Genomic DNA, 23,701 nt, shown 5'->3' with positions numbered 1-23,701 from the left:
CAAACTAAGCTTAGGATTTTAGTTGTTAAACGTCTGGATCAGAAAACTCTTATAGAAAGAGTGAAGAACAGTAAAGAAAAAAAGAGAAAATATAATTGGATAATTGGCAGCTAAAGAAATGGATCATTGATTAAGAGTACTTCCAGAGGATCTGAATTCAATTTTCAAGTCGGAACTTACATATTTATTCACAATCATCTTTAACTCTAGTCTTAGGAGATCCAAGAGTACCAAGCACAAAGATTGTGGATAGACACAAATGAAGACAAAGCACTCAAACATTTGAAAGAACTTTTAAAACATTAAAAAATATATACATGACTGGAATTCAGTAAGTAATTTACACATAAGTCAAAGAAGCAAGATTGTGTACAAATCTTATTATAAAATATTAAATAAAAGCTAATCAGTTATAATACCCTAGCTTCATTTTTATTTACATTAGAGTAAAGCTCCATATACACAAATGCATTCCATAGAAATTGAAAAAAATAAAACCTAAAAACCCCTGGAAGAATTTAATAATCTAATATATCACTTAAGTAAAGTATTTATTTTATATGTCAACATATTTTACATTGTGCAGTATTAACTTTGGTAATGTTATTGTCTATTCTAATAATACCTAAATAACAGGAGCATCATTTGTGGGTATTTTATGTGAAATAATGAAGGGTCCAGCAGCAGGGGTTAAATTATTAAGAATAGATTATTATTATACTGGAGTTCAGTATCTGAATATAAGTCCAACCAGGTCATGAATATCTTCAATGCATGTTCCCAATTACTCAAGTTTAAGGGGAAAAAAAAAAACAAAGTAAGCACAAATTATATTAATATAGAGTTTACGGTGAATTCTCCCTGTACACTCTCTTATTAGGTTAATGAATTTAAAAAGCAAAACACAAAATATTATGCTGTGTACTAGAAAGATAATGCACCTGAGTGTGGGCTTGGATGATGAGCTGTGCTAACCTCTCATAAAATCACTGTTTGGCCTTGAAATTCTGTGCAACTAGTTTATGAGAAATATTTGCAAAATCATGTTCTGCTTGCTCTTATTTGTCCATTCAGTTCAATTTTATGATTTAATATAAAATATGCATATATGATAAATTCTTATATTTAAAAAATAATTTAAAATATGTTTTGCATGTATTTTCAAAATATTATATCAATTTGATTTAGAATGCTATATGTATAAAAGACTACAATAATTCTTATGCTTTCCATTTCTTGATTATATTTATGTTTTCCTTATGAATAAATTTGGATGGGCTACTTGAATGTCTCTAAACCAAATTATTTGAATCTTCATAGAGTATAGTATCTTTCCTGACTTTCTCACTGTAGCAACACTGAAATTTAAATGAAAGCTGTACTGGTATTTATTTAAAGAATTATAATTAGATGGTAATTTGATACTATATTTACTCAGAGAACTAGTAGTAGTATGTTTACCCTGGTGCCTAGATTATGGAGGTTCCAGTCCACATTAGAGAAGCATATATGTTGAGTGAATGAAAGTTTAACAGATCATCACAACTGGTCAAAGTGTACAGCATACATAGTTGGTTATGTTCAGTCATAAGTATGACATTGGGCTCAAACTTTCCTCAAGGTTTCTTATATAAGATAAGGGAGAGTATAAAGATTTTAAGAGTCATATATCCAGGAGGACTTGGGACTTGTTTAGATATGATAGGGCCGTCTACCATATGGTGTTTTTTGCAGAAAGCCTGTGCAAGATATAGCCAGTCAAAATTTCAGCTTGGGCTGAGGAGCAAAACAACTTCCATACCTAGCTGAGAGCTATTAGCCACGGATTCCTGAGCCATTTTCAGATTTTGAGTCATTTCTCCTTAGAGATGAGAACCTGACAAGTAGACTATGCTCTAGTGGATGTCTTCACTCATGCCTATTTGGACAGCACAAATTGGATTATAAACCATAGAGGACATTAAGTTGTGAGCAGTAGTGTGGTAATTTTATAAAAATACAAGATATATATATATATATATATATATATATATATATACATATATATATATATATAATAAAATTTACATTTTGAGATTATGTTGCCTTATAATATCCATCCAACATATTCAAGTTTTAATGAAAGGTATATAAATAACCATGCACTGGATCACAGTGCTTTAACATTTTATTTTAAGGTTAACAACATTTTTAGGGGCTAAAGCATTGCCACAGTGACTAATTCACTGCTTATTTTCCAGTGAACTTGAACTCAATTCTCAGCAAACACATGGCAACTTACAGCCAACTATAACTACAGTTACAGGGGATACTATAGGTTTGATGGACTTCATAGGTAGCTCCAATGCAAATAGTGTACAGATAGATATGCATGAAAATTACCCAGTCACATAAAATAGTAAAAGAACATTTATAAATAAAAAAGAATATTATTTACAAATATAGTTCAGTAAATCTGGAAAAATATTTCTTTTAATTTTTATGCCATGTATATTTATGTAACATTAGACTTTATGTCTAGTGCCTCAATTATTTTCTTTACAAACTATATTTTTAATTGTATATTTAAACATGCTATAGTCGTTCATTAAATAAATTACAAGTTACATGACTTCAGTTGTCCTATTCATGTCCTTTATTTAGCATTCCATTTCAATTAAAATTTGTATTTTGGAGCCAATGTGATGACTGAGCTGAAAAAAGTGCTTGTGTCTAAATCTACTAATATAAGTTCAGTCTCTAAAACCTACATGGTGGAAGTAGAGAAATGGCTCCTAAAGGTTATCTTCAGATTTCCAAAAACTGTGATTTCGACCCTGCTAACATTTGAATAAAAACCAAAATTATTAGAATTTAAAATGTCATCTAACACTTTTATTTTTATTTTGTGGTAGAAGATAATGTTAGAGAATTATAATTGAAATTAAACAGGAATAGATCTCTGTCCATTGCACTGCTATCAGATTACGCTTAGAATGGTACTTATCTATGTGGGTTTCTGGCATTGTTATTAATTTATCACACTCACTTTTTCTAATAGTTTGTTATTATAAAGAACATGTTTAATTCAATGTTTCTCTATCCTGAACACATACTTGAGTATTCTACAATGTGTTCAGTTACATCCTACATTCCAGTCCACAATTTTATTATTATTGCACAGTATGTTGTCCAGTTAAGCACTTTTTTCAAGTAAGAACTTATTCTTCTAGCTTCTTTCTACACTTTGCAGATAATATTCTGTGCCAAAACACATGGCACACTCTTATGCTGCTTATATCTACTTTTCAAAGAGTTATGATTATTACAATAATCTGCAATTTTAAACAACCACTACACATAAAGACAAAAATAGAAGATGAATCTTAATTCATGTTATATTTAGTATGTATAGTGTTTCTGTTACAACTAAAACTTTCTGTCACAGAGTGTGGTTATACTGTATTACACTTAAAATTATAACAAATTGAAGGCATTCATTTAGGCCATATGAAATCTTAAAGATGGTATAATATTTATTAATTTTAAAACTGTACAATAATGGTACAACTTTATTTTTCTGATCATAAAAACTGATAAAAATTTAAGAATGATCATAATTTATAAAATCGTGTTTTCACGGGAAAACATGTTTCAGGATGAAAGCTTAACATATATTTTATATAGATTATTTATTTACTATATATATGTACATATAATAAATATATACTATACATTATATTTATATATACTTAATATCAGGAAAGATGTATATAATATATATATACATATATATATATATATTACACACACACACATTCCCACACACCCACACATATATTCTTAGACCTTCACATTCACACTGAAGTGTGAGAAAACTGTCTTTCACATATTCAGAAACACAAAAAGAAATAAAACTAAAAGTTATATATCTTAAACAAGTGCGATATCTCAGTCAAAGCTCTTGCCATGTAAGTCCAAGTACCTCAATTCACTGTTCAGAGCCTATTAAAGATGGAGAAGATTAACTTGACACAGAGAGAGAGAGAGAGAGAGAGAGAGAGAGAGAGAGAGAGAGAGAGAGAGAGACAGACAGACAGACAGACAGACAAACAGGCAAAAAAATAGAGACACAGAGAATTTTTCTTTTAATTGTAGTACATGGCACCTGAAAAATGTTGGTCAAAACTAATCTCTGCCTTCACAAAGAGACACACTAAACTACATCTCCTCCTCCCCCAAAAAATACAGTTATGCACATACATGTCACACAGGCATACACGCATCAGAAAACCCATATTCTGTACAATTCTTTGTTCCTCCTATCGGCTCACATGTTTCCTTTAAACGTCTGTGAAATAATTTAAAGTTTCATGGAAATTTACAAAAAGTATATCATGAAACAATGTGTTATTTTTCAAGTTATATCAAAACTGACTGCAGGGTTTTGGCATGCTCAACATTTTCATGTTTAACTTCTACATGGAAGAACATTCTTGCCTGTGACTACCATAAATATAAAGAAGAAAATTAAAGTCAATATTTCCAAACTGCTACTATCTTAGTTAGAAGCTAATTTGTGCTTTCTCACTAGAGGGCAAAAAGGAGATTCAAAGATTACACAAATCACTTTATGATCAGGTTTAGATAATATCCATGAATTGGGAGGGTACCTAGAGTCTCTGGAGACCTCATTTCACTTTGCTATATTTTTTATTAATTACAGAGCAATTGTTTTATAAAAGGAGGCTTGAATTGTACTTACCAAATATTACCTCATTATTGGAGTATAAAATATGCTTTCATGTAGAATATTTTAAAACTGTAATATCTAATCAACTGGGCTAAAAGCTCCCTTTATCTCACTAGTATTAATTTGAATAGTTATTTAAATATTGACATAATCACCTGAATAAATTGGTGTTATCCATGTTACTCTACTGTAGTTTCAAGGTTTCTCTTTATATTAATTTAAAGTCTGTGGACTTCTATGCTTTGGTGACATCTATAATTCATGATATGAGTTAAAACTAATCATCATGGCTGACTTTTTCATTTTTCTATATATGAATTGAAATGCATATATATATAGTATAAGAAACAGACTTATTTTTTCTTTTAGTGCCAATTCTTCTTTTCTTACTCATCAGTAAAGCATTTTTTCTGGGCCAATATTTAAGGAGTTCTTTAAATTATTCCATATTTTGCTCTCATGACAATTGTTATTTTTCTCTGCTTCCCACAATCTTTGCTTGTCTGTTGATAATGAGCATTCCTGAACTTTGAAATAAGAGATACAGTAAATCCCATCAAAAATGCTAGTTATACACTTGAAATATTTTGTTTCTTTAGAGATTTTTATTTTGTGGAGTAAACCTATTTAATGAAAAATTTAAAATTTGACATTCTGCAGAATGTTAATAGCTTTAGTAGTTAAATATCTTATTCTCTTGAGGGACCAAGCTCTCAAATATTCTACATATACTTTCTCACCTCCCCCTCCCCCTCCCCTCCCCCTTCCTCTCCCTTCTCCCCCTCCCCCTCTCTCCCTCCCCCTCTCCCTTCTCACTTTCTCTTCCTTTGCTCTGTATTTTACATACAAAACCACAAAACTTCATTGATATGTATTGACCTTAATATAAAGAGGCATCATAATATTATAAAACAGAGATGTATATCTGTAAATCCAAATATACATGATTGCTTTATTCAAGTCTTGCTATTTTGTATGTGTTAATCTTTGATCTAACAAAAGAGTACTACATATTCAGTAAAAATTTTCCTGTGTAAGTCAATTTTTAACCAGACTGTAATATCTTTCCACATCTAAAATATATTCCAAATAACCTGTATTGGTTACCAATGCTGATTGAACATGAAGAATACTTGCTTCAATGCATACAATTATCACTAACCTTCTCTACATTATATAGGACTTAATTGATATCTTTCAGTGATCACCTGGCACAATTCTCTCAAAACCAAAACTAATTCATTAGTACTTTCTGCATCTAATGACCTCCATCTGTAAGAAGAAGCACGATTGAAAGAAATCAAGAAGAAAGGTGGACTGTGCGGGTAGAATATTAACTTCTACTGTTATTTTTTTTTTCACTTAGGAGAATAGAAGTTATAATATATATCTATTAAATATGGAGAACTTACCTCATATCTCCTTGACTTTCCAAAATATAATGAAAATTTGTACTGTGAGTATTTTGAAGGTGGCATCAACAAGAATATAAGCCACTGTATTATGCTCTCAGGTGTTATTCAGTCATTGTGTTATGTAGATGATGAAGGCCTTGAACACACAGAGAACTACCTGCCTCTCATTACAAAAGTCTATATGAAAGATTAAATTTATGCTCAAAAATAACTAGCATTAGACAAAACCAGCATTTTGAGAATTGCTGGAAGTTACTTGTGTTATGTAATCATTTATTTAAAAATGGAAAATGCAGAAAACAGCATTTCAAGTAAAATATTATTTCTGAAAAATTTTAGTGTAATATATTACATGAGAAATTTTATCAAAGCTATTTGAACTTTGTGAGTCAGTTCAAACAACTGTAATTCTTGGACTGCAAAACATCAATATCAGCTTGTTATATGTTACTTTTCCTATGTTTCTTGTAAATTACAGTGATTGTTGACTAGTCAGAGAATTCTTCCATGAAATAAAGTTCAAGCAAATGGAGAGCACTGTATGTCCAAATAAATTATGATTGAGCCCAGTTTAATTTTTCTGGGGTTACATATGAATGGGAAAATAGGCCTTAGCATTTTTATGAGGTCATAACATGTCAGTTCTTGAATAATGACTATGAATAAATATTCTTATCACAGAATTTTAATCATCTCACATTTTACTTCAAAGACAAGGCTTTGGTTATATACAAGTATTAGCATTCTTTCACTGTTAAAAATAATTTGAAGTTTATTATTTAATCGAAAATATATATTTTTATCCTTCTAACACTAAAATTTAAATTATCTCTTCACTACAATTTTACAGTGAATCTCTACATCCCCTATATAATAAATGAAATTCAATATGATCTACATAAAATGTGAGACAATAATGTGATGGTGTTACTCTGTTATGTTTGTGTAAAATGAATGTTTTAGAATTAGACACGTCAATGTGATCTGGTGGACAAAACAGTTCTATGACATTAAAACTGAAAACAAACTTTTTATTGTTGGTGGTGGTGTTGTTGGTGATATCTCATATATTATATTCTGGCCACGGTTTCCCTCTCTCACCTCCCCTTCCCATAAGAGGTATCTCAGATGTAGAATCACCTGCTATGGGAACAGTTTTAGAAAGATCCTAAAACCTAATTTTAAAATACATACTAATTGGAAAATAATATTTGAAGTTAGAAACAAGGACACATCTAAAGATTGCTGCTGAAAAATGTGAAAAGTTGTAGTGTGAAATATTTCAAGTAGGTATTAGAGGACACAAGCATTTCCCCTTAGATAAATTGTTTGTATGCCTACTTTATCAACCATTTCACACTATTAATCTGTTATATTTATTTTTGTTTTATTGAAAATAGACATTTTTATACAATACATTCCCATCATTAGATTTTGTTACCCCACCTCCTCAAAGATCCTATGTACCTTCAGTTCCTTCTGAATCCACATCCCATTTATTTCTAACGGAAATAAAACAGATATCTTAATAATAATAATGATAATGATGATGTTGATGATGATGTAGAAGAGGAAGAACTAGAAGAAGAAGAAATAAGGTAAAGCAAAAACAAAGAATGAAACAAAAGAAATAGAAGAAAAAGTGCAAACCAAAGGCATGGAACATAAATGTACATACTGAGACACTTATGCTTATATGCACAAAAATCTAAAACATAAAAACAGAACTGTAATATAAAAGCAAAATACCTATAAGATTAAATAAATGTCCTGTCAATAATTCATGAGAAAAAGAACCTCAAAATGTTTCAATGTGCTGCTTTTGTATTGGACATGTCATGTGGTCTGCGTTTAAGTTTTTTTTTTTTTAATATTTTTATTAGGTATTTTCCTCATTTACATTTCCAATGCTATCCCCAAAGTCCCCCATAACCCCCCAACTCCCCTACCCACCCACTCCCACTTTTTGGCCCTGACGTCCCCCTGTACTGGGGCATATAAAGCTTGCAAGTCCAATGGGACTCTCTTTCCAGTGATGGCCAACTAGGCCATCTTTTGATACATATGCAGCTAGAGTCAAGAGCTCCGGGGTACTGGGTAGTTCATAATGTTGTTCCACCTATAGGCTTGCCGATCCCTTTAGCTCCTTGGGTACTTTCTCTAGCTCCTCCAATGGGGGCCCTGTGATCCATCCAATAGCTGACTGTGAGCATCCACTTCTGTGTTTGCTAGGCCCCGGCATTGTCTCACAAGAGACAGCTATATCTGGGTCCTTTAAGCAAAATCTTGCTAGTGTATGCAACGGTGTCAGCATTTGGAAGCTGATTATGGGTTGGATCCCTGGATATGGCAGTCTCTATGTGGTCCATCCTTAACAAAATACCCATGGAAGGAGTTACAGAGACAAAGTTTGGAGCTGTGCGTTTAAATTTTGATTGTATCTCCAACGGTACTCTATCAGAGAGAACTGAGGTTTTGTTTTAAGTGGTAGTCAATTGAGCATATCATTTCTGTTCTCTCAGTGCTGGGATTCCATTTGGTGTAGATTTCTGCAGGCTATGTGCATACTCTTACAGTCTCTGTGAGTTCATATGAATGTCAATTCTGCTGCATTTACAGGGTGTTTCCTTAGTGTCCTCCATTCTCTCAAGCATGTCTAATTTTTCTGTCCCCTTTTCCACAGGACTCCCTAAACCCCGAGGGGCTGAATATGATGGGAAATATTTCATTTATTCCTTGGTCACCCACTCTCTATATATTGTGTGACTCTTGGTATCTTTAATTCTTCTTATCCTCTAAAGGAGGGATTTTCCTTTATCATGTCTGAGCAGGAACTTATTTATGATTATTGAAGAATGACATTAAGAGTTGTCTTATGGCTGTGTTCCTTTATCACAATGGTATAATTTGGTTTTTCCCTAGGACCCAGTGTTATCTGAGCTCCAGTTCTTCACACTAATATCAGAGATGGGTTCCATCTCATGGAGTGGTCCTTAAATACAACCAGTAACCAGTTGGTTACTTTTGCAGCTTAGTGTTATTATTGCTAGAGTGCAGGCAGGCCATCACTATATGTTAAAGAATGTGTGCCTTGGTTGGTGTTCTCCTTTGATGTGATGCAGAGGATCTTACTGAACCAGTAACATAAGTCCCTAAGCATAAATCAGTGTTGAAAATTTAATACAGAAGATTGGAAAGAGCCTGGGCTCTAGGTTTTTCAAGAGGATCACATGTTCTGTCATTCAAGAGCCCTTCAATTTTATTTTCTGATATTCCATTGGTCTGCTTTTACAGAAAGCTCCATGTCATTCCATTTACAGATAATCATTAAAGTTGATCTAAGATCACCTCACAAATATGGTGTTAAATCTATGGATTTATTTGGATTATTTTGGTCAGTCAACAAATTTTACTTTCTTCAGTTTGATTTTTAAGCATGATCATGATTTTTCCATTAGAAAATATTGTTATTTATCTGTTTTCTCCCATGAGGAATCCTGTTAATTTTATTTCTCAATTAATAACTCTCATCCTTGACGTTTTATGTTAAAGTTACTATTCTTTTACAAAAATTCTTCATTTTATCATCTAATGGAAAGTTACATTTTAGTAACATCACTGGCTTTTCCTAATTTTCTTTCTAGGCAGTGTTCCAGGGTTAATCTACTTCCACAATTTCCAATAGCATGTTCATGCATTGGTTCTGGATGGTAGCTCTTACTGGATGAATTTCAAACTTAATGCCAAGCTGGACTGGATATGCAGCCTTCAGGGCCCAGACAAGATCACATATTCAATATATACCAAATTGAATTTTAACAGCTCTCAAAAATGGAAACTTCTCTTGAATGACTTGTATTTGCTTGCTTTCTCATGCTTTTAATTTCTCTAAATAAAAATATCCAATAATTTTATTTCATTTTCCTTAATTGGTGTGAACTTTATTATTTTTTGCTATTTATTAGCACTGAATTCATCTGTCTATTAACATCCACATTGCTTATTCAAGAGGCTAGATCTACTCTGATAGTAAGCCTTTACAGTATTCGAAGCAATACTGTCTAATAGGGCATTAAATATTTCATGCTATAGTTTGAATATATTCCTAAAATTTAACGTAGGAATTTAATTTGCACTGCAAGAATGCTGACATAAGACATATAACAGGTAGTTAGCCTGTGAAAGGAGACCCTTCATGAGCTGCTATCTCTAACTGGTTAGGTGCCAGCAGAATCTGTCCTTTATCTAAAACTCTATGCATCTCTTATTTTCACTCATGTGTCCACGCTTGTCTTCTAACTTCCACATTGTGGTGGTTTGAATAAAAATGGCCCCCAAAGCCTTATAGTAAGTGGTAGTATTAGGAGGTGTGACCTTGTCGAAGTAGGTGTGCTTTTTTTGGAGGAAGCACATCACAAGTGAGAGGGCTTTGAGGTCTCAGAAGCTCTAGTCAGGCCTAATAGCTTTTGTTTCTGATGCCTGCGAGATGTAAAATTCTTAGCTCCTTCTCCAGTACCTCTGAATTCTAAGCCATCCCTAATTAATGTTTTCCTTTATAATAGAGTTACCATGCTCAGGGTGTTTCTTCACTGCAATAAATGCTGAAGAAGTCCTAGGCATAATGCTACTTCTGAAATATACAACCAAATCTTTTGATACATAATACGATTCTTTAGATTATACATTTCTATATTGCAATATATTTTACAGTATCATACTAATAAAATATAGAGTTTGATTTTGACAATCCCCATGTGCAAAACCATATACCATAGTTATAGTTTCATAGTTATAAATGAATCATCTCCATTTCACAATATTCTATCAACTTCTTATTACTTATTTCCACTTTGGTTCCTTTTTATATTTTTGTACCACCACCTATCATTTTGTATCTTTTGGTTTAGGTCTTAAGTCATTCAGAAAAGTGACTTTTCCTTCAGAAAATGCTCAGTTAATGTTAATTTTTTTCTTTAAAGTAGCCAACAGGCATGTTGGGATTTTGATATGTTTAAATTATTTGTTCAAATTCTATGGCACTTCACTTGAATAGTTGTCAGGGAAGAAGCCTTCTCTGAGACAATTTTCTTTATTCAGAGATAATAAGAACTATTTAAACTTCGGGAGTGGATAGAGAGTTTACTGGGAGTATACATTATTGGCTGGGGTTGAGGAGTAGTGCATGTGCAACAAAGCAGAAAGAAGACTATTGAATTAAAAGGTTGGAGGATGGAAATAAAGGCAGTGGGAAGGAGCCTGAAAGTATAATATACGTATATGAAAATACCATAAAGAAATCCTTAACTTGAGGGTCTACTATAAATGTCCTGTTTCACAATTACTCAGCGCAGATACTGTTCTATTTGATTTTGTTTAACATAGCTTTTGTGAATTTACTAGATCCTGGGATCCTTTTTGTTTCCTTGGTAATATAAAGGCATACTATATATAATGAGATAAAATAAAACAATTAATATGATATAAAATAATAGTATAATAAAACTAAGATTCTCTTAAGCAGATACTAAAATATGTATTTTCTTTAATAAATTCAATAAATTTATTCGTGGGAAAGAAATATTGAAGCATGTAATGTAGTAACTATGACTATGGACACATTACATAATCACCTCAAAACATTGAAATGTCTAACTCATCTATGAACCTGTTCACATATTATTCCTGCAGCACCAGAAACTAAAGCCTGGCCATTTTCCCACTGTATGCCTTATAGAACGATCTATATTCTAAAAACTACTACCATTTACACTGTGTTGGATACCTAGCTCCATGCACTTTTCTAGAGAAAGAAGTATCCTAACATGGAGAACTGGCACACCATAATTTTGAATAGATACAGAAAGAGCATGTCATCATTCTGATAAATATTTATAGACACTTCTTTTAAAATCGATGATACAGACTCGATGAGCTGTTTCTCTGCTTGAAGGCCCTACTTCAGTCTCTTTGTAATGTTTGCTTTGTTTCTAAGCAAACTTCTCCATAAAATATCTATGCCTTCTAAATGATTATTATTTTTCTTTTAATGATAATTACTTTTACTTAAATACATCCATGAAAATGTCATGATGAAACATATTATTTTTCATAAAAGTGACATGCTCATTTATAAGCTCTTGATTAAGTGAGCTAAAGAATGGCAGGCGTATTGTTTCACAAAGATAAATTAAAGATGACATAAAACAATATCCATTAAAATATCTGTATAACATACGTTTTAATTTTCTGGTTTTTAACACAAATATTTTGTATATCACATATTTTAAAATTGTATAAAATCAGAACAACAGTAATTCCTGATCCAACAAAATTTGTATCATTCAGTTGACTAATTTAAATTTTTAACATGAACTCAAACTTAAAAAAAAAAATTACTTAATCCATTTTTCTTTTCAATATGGCCAAAATTTGTATGTTTTACTAATTAAACTAAATTGGTGAAACACATACTTTATGAATCATAAAACTTCCACTTTCCCAAAGAGATAGCTATGTGCTTCAACATTTAATATAACAAACTAATAGTTGCCAAAACCTCCTTCTCTCAAATAATGAAGGTAATATCTGAGCATCTAAGAAATAAATCTATGTCTTTTGAGTCATCTAAAGCCTCCACTTTCCAGAGCCATAGTCGTTGGTTAGGACTATTATCTTTGCTTCTTCATGGATTTGTCTAGTAAAACTAAAGAATGCAGTCATGCCTGGTGTGGTGTGCATGCCTTTAATCCCAGCACTCAGGAGGCAGAGGTAGGCCGATATCTGAGTTCAAGGCCAGCCTGGTACAAATTGAGTTCCAGGATAGCCAGGGCTATACAAAGAAACCCTGTCTCTAAAAAACCAAAAAACCAAAAAAAAAAAAAAAAATAAAAATAAATAAATAAAAGAATTCAGTCATTTTGTATGCTACCCATAAGAATTAATGCTTTATGAATGCTTCTATGAGACTAACACCTTGGTTTGCTTGCATATTTTAAGGCCTCATCAAATTCTAAACTACATTTGATGCAAGAAAAAAATACTAGTCTATTTGCATTTTAATTTTAATTCTCTTTAGTATGTCCTTTAGTTACCATTTCAAGGTGCTAAACTTTTGGACAATGATAACCTTTAGGGGGTGAAAAGATAGTTTCCGAATAATTTCCAGAATGCAGTCATTCTCTAAGCACATGTATATCAGAGATAATTAAATGTCTTATTGCAAAGTCCTAAATTCAATGACTGTTTGTAGGGGAATTGTAATCCTGCAGCATGGCTACTCTGATCACACCCAAAGACCTTCTAAGACCATGTGATCTGTCCAGAATGTAGATATTTCCTTACTACACATCTTTAATCACAAACGATGAAGGTAAAGTTAATCTGTAGAAGGAAGCAGCCAATGCTTGAAAGTGATGTCTAATTGAGAATCAGAGAAAGATTTGTCAGAATTGGAGATGCTCAACTATCATTGAAAACAGAGGGGAAAGAGAAGAAACATAAGAGGGAACCACACAGAGGATGTGTGTGTGTGTGTGTGTGTGTGTGTGTGTGTGTGTGTTAGAGAGAGAGAGAGAGAGAGAGAGAGAGAGAGAGAGAAGAGAAGAGGCAATCCTATTGGGACAGCTACACAAAGAGAGGTTGCAGAAAGACAAAATTGAACATAGAATGAGACAGAGAAAGAGAAAGAGCCAGAATATTAGAACAGATTTCCAAAGTTAGTATGAGGACAAACAGAATCTCAGTCAGAAACCAAGAGAGAATCCAGATTGAATCTTTCAGCTTGGAGAAGTGTTTGGGCCAGAACCACTGAGTTTAATTAACCAGTCAAGAGAACAGAAAGAACTAGAAGTGGTGGCCTTACTCAGCAGCAAATCTCACAAGCTAAAAACAATCTATGTGTAGATAAGATGGTACAGAGCCTAGAAGCTTCCAGGACTAGGTCTATATTAGCTGACAGAGGCAGTAAGCCTCTGAAGTAACAATAATATCTAGTGAATAAGTTCTTTTACAACTATTGTATAAATGTGTAGTTAAATAATTATGACATTGTAAATTTTCATACAGAATAATACACTATAAAACTATAAAAATCAGTGCCAGTTGTTCCTCAGAAACAATTATCAAGAAGGGGACATAGGAGTCAAAGAAATCCATAACTTTTATTCATTTTTTAAAATTTTATTTAATTTCATTTTTTTGTCTCTTTCACTGTGTGTGCATGAATGTATGCATCTTAGCACGTGTGCATGTGTGCATATGTGAGTTTGTGTGTGTGTGTGTATGTGTTTGTAGGAGGTGCATGAATGCCACAGCTCATTTGTAGAGAACATAAAGACAAATTTCAGGAGTCATTACTGTCTTTTCACTCTTGGTTTGAGGAATCAAATTCAGGTTATCAGAGTCCTGCTATATGAACCTGTTGATCCATTTTAGAGTCCTTGTATTTATTTGTCTATTTATTTTAAGCAGTCAATTTAATATTCACATATTTTTTTATTTTTTAATTAATTAATTAATTTACATTCCATGTTTTATTCCCCCCACCCCCTGTCCACCCTCCTACTGTTCCAAATCCCATACCTCTTCCACACCCCCAGTCTCCATGTGGATGCCCCCACCCCCCTCTCCACCTGACCTCTATTGTATTTTTTTTTTAACCCTCATCTTCTACTCAGGTCATGTAACCAATCCCTGTGCTTCTTACCTTCTCTCCCCACAGCCTCCTTTCTTTTTTCATGTCATCTGGGTCTACTGTGCCTTACACTTCATTTTTCCCAACTGTGCTGTCATTATTAGTTTCATAGAATATATCCACACTAAAACTCATTTATCCACTTATACACAAATATTGAAAGAAATGAAATATGAAAGAAAACATAAACTTTTTATTTTTATGAGTCTTGGTTTGCATAAGCAGTATATTTTCCTGAACCATCAGTTTTTCCTGGAAATATATCAACAACTCTTCTATTTTATTATAGTTTTACTATACCAGTTTAAATGTTTTATTATATTTCAGTACATGTAGGCTTACATGCCTATGCATTTATGCGACTTTCACAAGCCTTCAATGAGATGATTCCCAAGAGGCAAGAAGGCACTTTGGTTCCAAACTATGAACTAGCCAGTGTTGGGTCAAAACCAGTAGAGTCTGATCTAGAGTAGTTTATTTTAGATATATTTAAGCATAGCACAATTGGGTGAAAACATTTCTAGTGTTACCTCAATCAATTTTATTTACACAATAAAGCATTCAAAAATCCCTTAAAGATAAAAGTAGATAAATATGGATCATATATGACTAAATTGAAAATCATTGTAAAGTATATAAAGCTAGACTGTATAGATTAAATGAGGGGAAAAAAGGGTTATTGTAATGATTTTGGGAGGAGAAAGTGCCAGGAAATTCTCTAGCCATATAATAGGGCACTAGTCCACGGGGTAGAAAATCATCCATTCTTCCCGTTGTATAACAGGTACTGTGTTGCCTCAATCGAGACAGCTATATCAGGGTCCTTTCAGCGAAATCTTGCTGGCATATGTAATAGTGTCTGCGTTTGGTGGCTGATTATAGGATGGATTCCCAGGTGGGGCAGTCTCTGGATGGTCCATCCTTGAGTCTTAGCTCCAAACTTTGTCTCTGTGACTCCTTCCATAGGTATTTTATTCCCTATTATAGGGAAGAATGAAGTAGCCACGTGTTGCTCTTTCTTCTTCTTGATTTTCTTGTGTTTTGCAAATTATATCTTGGATACTCTAGGTTTCTGGGCTAATATCCACTTATCAATGAGTGCATATCAAGTGACTTCTTTTGTGATTGGGTTACCTCACTCAGGATGATATCCTCCAGATATATCCATTTGCCTAAGAATTTCATAAATTCATTGTTTTTAATAGCTGAGTAGTACTCCATTGTGTAAATGTACCACATTTTCTGTACCCATTCCTCTGTTGAGGGACATCTGGATTATTTCCACCTTCTGGCTATTATTAATAAGGCTGCTATGAACATAGTGGAGCATGTTTCCTTATTACCAGTTGGAACATCTTCTGGGTATATGTAAATACAGAAGTGGATGCTCACAGTCATCTATAGGATGGAACACAGGGCCCCCAATAGAGGAGCTAGAGAAAGTTCCCAATGAGCTGAAGGGGTCTGCATCCCTATAGGTGGAACAACAATATAAGCTAATCAGTACCCCCAGATCTCCTGTCTCTAGCTGCATATGTAGCAGAAGATGGCATAGTCGGCCATCATTGGGAAGAGAGGCCCCTTGGACTTGTAAGCTTTATATGGCTCAGTACAGGGGAAAGTCAGGGCTAAGAAGTGGGAGTGGGTAGGTAGGGGAGCAGGGCGGGAGGAGGGTATAGGGGACTTTTGGAATAGCACTTGAAATGTAAATGAAGAAAATATCAAATAAATAATTAAAAAAGAAAAACAGGTACTATATTCTTTCCCTTGAGGGAGTAATTATGTATACTTAACATTCCAGGTTCCCATTATCAGTGTTTCATAACCACTTTGGGGGTTGGACAACCATTTCACCGGGGTCACCTAAGACCAGCAGATGTATCAAATATTTACATTATAATTCATAACAATAACAACATTATAGTTATGAAGAAACAACAATTTTATGCTAGAGAGTCACCACAAAATTTGGACTGTATTAAATGGTCACAACCTTATGAAGAATGAAAATCCCTGCCATAATACTAATTTGTGAGCACAAAGATGTTGATACCACCTATATATGCGGATATCTGTGCTATAGTTTTAAGTCAACCTGACACATAATAGAGTTATTTTGGTAGAGGGAACCTCATCTGAGAAAGTGATACCAAAAGTTGACATGATGAGGGAGGTCTATAACTTTGATTTACTGTGATAATCTATGCTGGTTAAGCAGATCTGAGATGTTAGCTGTGGTTATAAAGAGATCAGCATCACCAAGGTAAAATCTTCTGGGAAGTGTTTCCATGGATTCAGCCCAGAGAAGCTGTATTCCAGATACTGCCAAATTTGTATGTATGTCTTATGCTGGCAACTGAGTTTGTTAATGTGCAAAGGTTTTCCAGATGACCCTGGTTTTGAAAGCCTGAGGGGTCATGGAGATCAACAGGCATGATACTTTAAGAAGGCATTTATAAAGTGGCATCCTCAGGTTCAGTGAAAACTCAAGGAGTATATGGGTCATGGTAAAAGTTCAGGCTTGTCTCTAAGCAACATGGTTAGAATAGTTAACACAGATCAGGCTCTTGATAAAAAGCCCTTTCCTCCACAAGTTACTTTGGGACACGTTTTAGCTCAGTGCTTGAAACCCTAACACATCATGTGCACCTGAGTGTAGATACTCATGCAAGCAAGAGTTTCCATATTCTTTTGAAGATTTACTTATAGTCTTTAGTGAAATGTACAGATGGATAATACAGACTGAAATCATGTCCTCTATAAAAGTTGCATAGGTTCTTAACCACTGGGGTATTCATTTAGTTCCACAAGTCACTTAAAATATGTTACTGAGTGCAGACTAACTATGGGCTTGCTTTTAAAAACATGGATATCATTCTCCAGTGATGCTAGATTGTGTTTCTGAAGATCAACCACAGGTAATAAAAGAGAACCCAAAGACCTAAGTGCAAACAACTTATACATAAAAAAAAAGTTTGACAGTTTTTCATAAAAGACAGTTCTCAATTTAATATTATGCATGTTCATGTAGTGGGATTGACATTTTTGTACTTTCAAACATGAAACCAACTCTTAATTTGTGTCTGACTCTGAAGAGGTTTAATTTTCTAAATTATCCCCACTATTTTTATTATAAGATCTAATCAGCTATCTTTCATTATTTAACTTGTATAACATTAAATGATAGTATAATTTTGATTTTATAGCACCTCAATAAAACAAAATAAATGTTTAAATATAAAAATAGTGATTTTAATAAACTATATTCATAATGGTCATTAAGGGGTCATATTTCACTGTTTCATTTTTATTTTATTAAATGAAATAATTTTGTATGGCATCTTTATAAAAGATATATAAGACTGTTACAACTTCAAAAAAGGTTGCATGGTACACTATACACATAATGCACAGTAAATGAACATACACATCAGAGGAGACCTATAGGGCTATATTATCTGAAGGCACCGTCTTTCTAACTTACACACAAAAAAATATCTAACCAAGTTTTACTTTGGAATATAAGAGATATTAGGTAGTGAGTAACTGAATAACTATTTTTTATCAAGAATAAATATTTGGTTATAAAATGTAAATGATGTAAGGGTATGTACACTATGCATGTCTTTTAGAATGTTGTCCTTGTGAGCAGTATCATTGAGTTGAATTTATGGATTTACATTAAGTTCTCAATTATGTATATCATCTGAACACATCATGCTGATTTATCAGTCATTGGTTATGCACTTCTGTCCTTAGAAAAGCTGTCACAATCAATCAAGAAAAGCCCTATTTTTCAAGTTCCAAATTAATACAATATTCATAAAACTAAGTTGCTGTGCATATTATTCTCCCTGTGAATCTTATTTATCTTTCATATAAGCATATGTACCTCATCTATGTTTAATGATCTTATGAATGAGCATAAATAGTTATATTACAGGTGCTACTGAAAGAGATTCAATATAGTTGAATATATCCAAACAGAGAGAGAACAAGAGAAAGAGCATGCTATATCTTCTTGTTAAATATCATGAATATGCATGAAAATAGAATTAATAATTTTCAACATTTTTTCTTCTTGGTTATAAGGATTATATATTTGCCAATTTTTCATTTGCACGCTAGAAATTATCAGTATTTTTCAATGTTGTGGAGGAATTAAGTAAAAATGGCATTGCATTTAAACAGCAGGAGGCAGGTGAATGGAGTATTGAGTTCAGAGCACTATAAGTAAGAGATAAAAATAAAAGTAACACTCTAAAGATGGTTGAGGGATCTTTCTCATTCAATGACTACAACCGCAAAATACCAGTTACTTGTACATATGTAACTTTATCATGACATATCAATCAATCCTAGCTTTGAGTTATTTACTGAGTCATAGAACCAATTTCCTTTTTTCTAATTTCATGCTTACACAGCATTGTATTGATTCCATTTTTGTTTCTTATGTTTTTTGTTTTCCTAGAATGAAAAATAACCTGGATTGACAAGCTACATCTAGTTCCATTAACAGCCAGTGTTTTCTAGTAAATTAGTCTGTTTGTTTTCTTATTTATTAGAAATAAGATACAAGCAGTTCTTGCCTGTGTAATATGTGGATATTTGAAGCACACAGATCCCCTATACTTTGATAAAGTGATCCTTGCTTAGAATCACCATAGTACCAAAGGAAGAAACCTAGTATATGATTTCATTCTTTAAGGATATTTAATATTCTTCATGCTCTTTTTTTTCTCACTCAACATAAGGGTCATGTTGGAAACAGAGACTCTGGAGAGAAGCCTTTCATGGTTCTCTATCCTGTTGTCCCATTCACTGACATATCTATTCAGCCATTCACGCATTCACTAAGCAGTTATTTACAAAGATGTTGCAAAATTAATAGAAGAGAAACAAAGAAATGTAATATTGCATATGTTTCTCCAGGTTGTCACAATTTAGCAGAATGAGGAGCTAAACTAAATTGAACAGCATAAGAATACATGTGCAGTATAATGATTTAAGAGTAGAGAGCGCTCTCAGGAGCAGCGGGCAACATCTTGGTTCTGGGACTCAGCCAAACTTAGGAACTTAGTCTGCACAGGTGAGAGGGTGCACTACAGAAGCAGACAGCTTCTGGGACAAGCAGGAGCCACAGAACTGCTGAGGCAGCACCCTTTTCTGGCTGCAGACATCCGGCCACCCTCCCAGCCAGAGGACAGGTGTCCGCCTGGCTCAGAAGCCCTCTGCCTCAGGAGCAGTGGGCTGGACTCCTCCGAACTTAGGAACTTAGTCTGCACAGGTGAGAGGGTGCACCACAGAAGTGGACAGCTTCTGGGACGGGGGGAGGGGGCACAGAAACACTGAGGCAGCAAACTTTTCAGGCCAAAGACATACTGCTACCCTCCCAGCCAGAGGATTAACTCCAGAGATTACCAGATGGAGAAAGGTAAACTTAAGAATCTTACTAACAGGAACCAAGACCACTCACCATCATCAGAACCCAGCACTCCCCATTCGCCCAGTCCAGGGCACCCCAACAAACCCAAAAAGCAAGACCTGGATTTAAAGGCATATCTCATGATGATGGTAGAGGACATCAAGAAGGAATTTAATAACTCACTTAAAGAAATACAGGAGAACACAGCTAAAGAGTTACAAGTCCTTAAAGAAAAACAGGAAAACACAACCAAACAGGTAGAAGTCCTTACAGAAAAACAGGAAAACACATCCAAACAGGTGATGGAAATGAACAAAACCATACTAGACATAAAAAGGGAAGTAGACACAATAAAGAAAACTCAAAGTGAGGCAACACTGGAGATAGGAACTCTAGGAAAAAAATCTGGAACCATAGATGCGAGCATCAGCAACAGAATACAAGAAATGGAAGAAGGAATCTCAGATGCAGAAGATTCCATAGAGAACATGGACACAACAATCAAAGAAAATGGAAAATGCAAAAATATCCAGGAAATCCAGGACACAATGAGAAGACCAAACCTACGGATAATAGGACTGGATGAGAATGAAGATTTTCAACTCAAAGGACCAGCAAATATCTTCAACAAAATAATAGAAGAAAACTTCCCAAATCTAAAGAAAGAGATGCCCATGAACATACAAGAAGCCTACAGAACTCCACAATAGACTGGACCAGAAAAGAAATTCCTCCCGACACATAATAATCAGGACAACAAATGCACAAGTAAAGATAGAATACTAAGAGCAGTAAGGGAAAAAGGTCAAGTAACATATAAAGGCAAGCCTATCAAAATTACACCAGATTTTTCACCAGAGACTATGAAAGCCAGAAGAGCCTGGACAGATGTTATACAGACACTAAGAGAACACAAATTCCAGCCAAGGCTACTATACCCAGCCAAACTCTAAATTACCATAGATGGAGAAAACAAAGTATTCCAGGACAAAACCAAATTCACCCATTACCTTTCCACGAATCCAGCCCTTCAAAGGATAATAACAGAAAAAAAAACAATACAAAGACAGGAACCTCACCCTAGAAAAAACAAGAAGGTAATCCCTCAATAAACCTAAAAGAAGACAGCCACAAGAACAGAATGCCAACTTTAACAACAAAAATAACAGGAACCAACAATTACTTTTCCTTAATATCTCTCAATATCAATGGTCTTAACGCCCCAATAAAAAGACATAGACTAACAAACTGGCTACACAAACAAGACCCAACATTTTGCTGCTTACAGGAAACTCATCTCAGAGAAAAAGATAGACACTACCTCAGAATGAAAGGCTGGAAAACAATTTTCTAAGTAAATGGTATGAAGAAACAAGCCGGAGTAGCCATTCTAATATCTGATAAGATTGACTTCCAACCCAAAGTCATCAAAAAAGACAAGGAGGGGCACTTCATTCTCATCAAAGGTAAAATCCTCCAAGAGGAACTATCAATTCTGAATATCTATGCTCCAAATAAAAGGGCAGCCACATTCATTAAAGAAACTTTAGTAAATCTCAAAGCACACATTGTACCTCACACAATAATAGTGGGAGACTTCAACATACCACTTTCACCAATGGACAGATCATGGAAACAGAAACTAAACAGGGACACCGTGAAACTAACAGAAGTTATGAAACAAATGGATTTAACAGATATCTACAGAACATTTTATCCTAAAACAAAAGGATATACCTTCTTCTCAGCACCTCATGGTACCTTCGCCAAAATTGTCCACATAATAGGTCACAAACCAGGCCTCAACAGATACAAAAATATTGAAATTGTCCCATTCATCCTATCAGATCACCATGGACAAAGGCTGATCCTCAATAACAAAATAAATAATAGAAAGCCAACATTCACGTGGAAACTGAACAACACTCTTCTCAATGATATCTTGGTCAAGGAAGGAATAAAGAAAGAAATTAAGGACTTCTTAAAGTTCAATGAAAATGAAGCCACAACATACCCAAACTTATGGGACGCAATGAAAGCATTTCTAAGAGGAAAACTCATAGCTCTGATTGCCTCCAAAAAGAAACTAGAGAGAGCACACATTAGCAGCTTGACAACACACCTAAAAGCTCTAGAACAAATGGAAGCAAATTCACCCAAGAGGAGTAGACTGCAGGAAATAATCAAACTCAGGGGCATAATCAACCAAGTGGAAACAAGAAGAACTATTCAAAGAATCAACCAATGGAGGAGCTGGTTCTTTGAGAAAATCAACAAGATAGACAAACCCTTAGCCAGACTCACTAGAAAGCACAGGGAAAGCATTCTAATTAACAAAATCAGAAATGAAAAGGGAGACATAACAACAGATACTGAAGAAATCCAAAACACCATCAGATCCTTCTACAAAAGGCTATACTCAACAAAACTGGAGAACCTGGATGAAATGGAGAAGTTCCTAGACAGATACCAGGTACCAAAGATGAATCAAGATCAGGTTAATGATCTAAACAGCCCTATATCCCCCAAAGAAATAGAAGCAGTCATTAATAGTCTCCCAATCAAAAAGAGCCCAGGACCAGATGGGTTTAGTGCAGAGTTCTATCAGACCTTCAAAGAAGATCTAATCCCAGTTCTTCACAAACTATTCCACAAAATAGAAACAGAAGGTCCTCTACCCAACTCATTCTATGAAGCCACAATTACTCTGATACCTAAACCACAAAAAGACCCCACAAAGATAGAGAACTTCAGACCAATATTCCTTATGAATATTGATTCAAAAATCCTCAAAGAAGTTCTTGCTAACCGAATCCAAGAACACATCAAAACAGTCATCCATCCTGACCAATTAGGTTTCATCCCAGGGATGTAGGGATGGTTCAATATATAGAAATCCATCAATGTAATACACTATATAAACAAACTCAAAGACAAAAACCACATGATGATATCATTAGACACTGAGAAAGGATTTGACAAAATCCAACACCCATTCATGATAAAATTCTTGGAAAGATCAGGAATTCAAAGCCCATATCTAAACCTGATAAAAACAATCTACAGCAAACCAGTAGCCAGCATCAAACTAAATGGAGAACTTGAAGCAATCCCACTAAAATCAGGGACTAGACAAGGCTGTCCACTCTGTGCCTACCTATTAAATATTGTACTTGAAGTCCTAGCCAGAGCAATTAGACAACAAAAGGAGATCAAGGAGATACAAATTGGAAAGGAAGAAGTCAAAATATCACTTTTTGCAGATGATATGATAGTATATATACATGACCCTAAAAATTCCACCAGAGAACTCCTAAGCCTGATAAACAGCTTCAGTGAAGTAGCTGGATATAAAATTAACGCAAACAAGTCAATGGCCTTTCTCTACACAAAGGACATACAGGCTGAGAAAGAAATTAGGGAAACAACACCCTTCT

This window comes from Mus caroli, unplaced genomic scaffold (assembly GCF_978045245.1).
Source record: "Mus caroli unplaced genomic scaffold, Mus_caroli_1 scaffold_3, whole genome shotgun sequence".
NCBI lineage: Eukaryota > Metazoa > Chordata > Mammalia > Rodentia > Muridae > Mus > Mus caroli.
Note: the sequence above shows the minus strand (reverse complement) of the source record.